Source organism: Cupressus sempervirens, chromosome 1, assembly GCF_028749045.1.
Source record: "Cupressus sempervirens isolate cs-2001-9-10 chromosome 1, ASM2874904v1, whole genome shotgun sequence".
NCBI lineage: Eukaryota > Viridiplantae > Streptophyta > Pinopsida > Cupressales > Cupressaceae > Cupressus > Cupressus sempervirens.
In genome coordinates, this window is record NC_143118.1 from 195132894 (window position 1) to 195135707 (window position 2814).

General features: G+C 45.7%; 1 pseudogene; it reads right to left on the minus strand.

The window, feature by feature from the left end:
- Nucleotides 1–562: 562 nt before the first annotated feature.
- Nucleotides 563–2404, minus strand: LOC149576775 (beta-hexosaminidase 2 pseudogene; annotated as a pseudogene).
- Nucleotides 2405–2814: the final 410 nt, after the last annotated feature.

The window sequence follows — 2814 nt, forward strand, 5'->3', positions numbered from 1 at the left end:
CATATACAAACTAATACAATATAGCAGAGTGGGCTTTGTGCTCGAAATCATGTAATTTGAAGAAGTCAGTCCTGCACATCAATTCCTAGAACTTGTATAATATAAACAATTCTGTTTAAACACTTATAGAAAAGTTGTGAAGCTTTCTTAACTAACTATTAAAGAGAAGCCCTAATACTGAAAAATGAAGCAAACAAAACGTTATCTAACAAATCAACTGACTGCAAGAAGTAGCCATAATGATACAATGACAAACCAAAATTTTCCATGGTTCATCTGAGACACTGTTCTCATAATCCATAAACAAGCCCGCTAAAGAACAAAGTGGATTTAGAACCAACATAACCATACAAGTAACCTATAATCAAATAATCATAACACTTAGGAGATGGACACCCAACAAGATGAACAATACACATGAAAACACTAAATTAAATTTTGAATGTGAAGAATACAATCAATGGAGACGAGGTGCAGTCCATTACTCGACTGTACACAGTGGGGTAAACAACTGTTCCGCAAAAATGGAAAGAATAACAGAAGATGAACACTGCAGATAAGCTTATTGATTCAAGTTACACATTCCTGGGTTGCTGAGGCACCACAATGGTTGCAGAGGCTCTGCATTAATTCCCCTACTCACCATCCGATACCTCCACTGGTTCAATCTGTCTATGGCCTCTGCATATCTCTTTCGCCCACTGGAATCTCTATTCCCGGACCACAACGTCTCCGCCATTGCAGAAGCTCTGGGCCAAAGACGAGCATCCAAAACAGTCCCATCCGCCTGTTCAGACCAGAGGACAACCTCTCCCCCTAAAACAAGCCTTGCCTCCTCCTCACTCAGCCCGTACGTGATATCATAATCATATATTCTCTGCCACGTCTTGAACGGCCCACACCACGACCCGCCATTTCCACCACCATAGTTGAAAGGATTCCCCGGGTCGTCTGAAACCTGCTTATCATAGCGGCTATCGTTGCCCAGAAAGTCACCGTGGCCGCAGTCCAAATAGTAGAAATCCGCCGACGAAACGATCGCCCGATATCCTGCCGAAGTAATGAGCTTTGTGTTGTTGGGGCCGTTGTTCCATGTCTGTAGAATGGTGGTCTCTTTCGGCAGAAGATCTGCTCTTACTTTTATCGTTGCGTCCAGCAGCACGTCCTCCCAGTATATGACGGTCTTGTTGTGGGCAGTTATATATGGGTGGGTTGTGTTCACGAATTTCTCAAGCAGCTCGCTCAGAGTTCCTCCCTGGCCAAGGAATTTTTGAATGTCGGCGTTTTGCTTCCAACAGCCGGGAATGATTTCATCGTTGCCTCCGTGGTAGAAATTATCAGGGAACATGGAGGCCACGTCGTTGACGACGTTTTTGACTACTTTGTATGTGTTTGGGTGGAGAGGATTCAGGTGCCCCGATCCTGGCTCTGCTGCCGTTGGCTCCTCCGAAGGGCTGCTGGGGTTCCAGAATGATTTGGCGCATGTTACGATCTCTGGATAGGCCGTGGCCCACGACAACGTGTGCCCTGAAACCATTTAAACGTTTATGTTTTCAATAACAAGAACATGGAAAGAAAAGTAAACAAAGTCAGCTCATTTCTGTATATAAGTACCTGGAGCGTCAATCTCAGGGATGACACGGACGCCATGGTCTCGCCCATATTCAATTATTCTACGCACATCTTCGTTTGTATACGTCATTGCTGGGTACGACCCTTTCTGCGCTAAAACGGGCTCCGAAGGCAATTCTAGCGGAAACGAATGCGAGTCGGTTATGTGCCAGTGGAACACATTGAGCTTGTTGTAGCTCATGCCCATGATTGTCCTCTGGATTTCATTTACAGTGTAAAAGTTCCTGCTCGTGTCCAACGTGATTCCTCTGTGAGGGAACAACGGGTAGTCAACGATGGTCAAAGGGCCGAGTATGAGGAGAGGGTAATAAGAGGTTGCGTTGTAACCGCGGAGGAGCTGTGAGAAGGTCTCCAACCCCCAAATGGCTCCCCACGCCGTATGAGCCGATAAAGTGGCCGGCGTTCCGTCGGACGGAACGGTGAGATTGTACGACTCGTCGACTCCGGGCTGAAGGTCGGAGTCGAGATCGCGCACAAGCACGTTGAGCTGTTTTAACGGGGTGGAAGAAAGGGGCGTGGATGGTGCAGCGTCGGGTGAGTGGATTGGATACCATGGTTTTTCTGCGATAAGGTTTTTGTAGCGGGAGACTGCGTTTGCAAGGGTTGTGTGATTGGGAAACGAGATTTCTAAGGAAGGAGATAATGGGATCATAAGTTGGGTATCACTTCCCCATTGCACAGAGATGGGTTTTGGCCATAGGTAACTGTTTTCAGATGCCGCAGCTGTGAACGCAAAGAGAGATAGGAGGAGAGAGCATATAGCAGTCCTCATGGTTGAAGATTTTCTGATTGGTTCTGCTGATGAATGGTTAATTTATAGAGTGGGTGACGAAGAATGCGATAGTCTTGTAGGTTAGGTTTGTTTGTTTTATGTTTATGTCGTTTTGTTGCAGGCGGCCCATACGAGGCTATTTCACCATTGAGAGCGACAAATCTATCGTCGCTCAGAATGGTTTGGCATACACGTGTCTGGCCTCGAGGTGGCTTCATGAAAACCAGCATTGTTGCCAGTTGACCTGGGTTGCCGGCCATAAGAGGAATCTGTGACGTTCTTGTGAAATTCTCATCGGATTTTCTTCTTGTTTTTTAATATGGTAAAGTGGATATAAACCGTTCCTAAGGTTTGTCTATGTTAATCTACTAAATTGCTAACTACACAAAATAATAATATCGTGAGTTAGA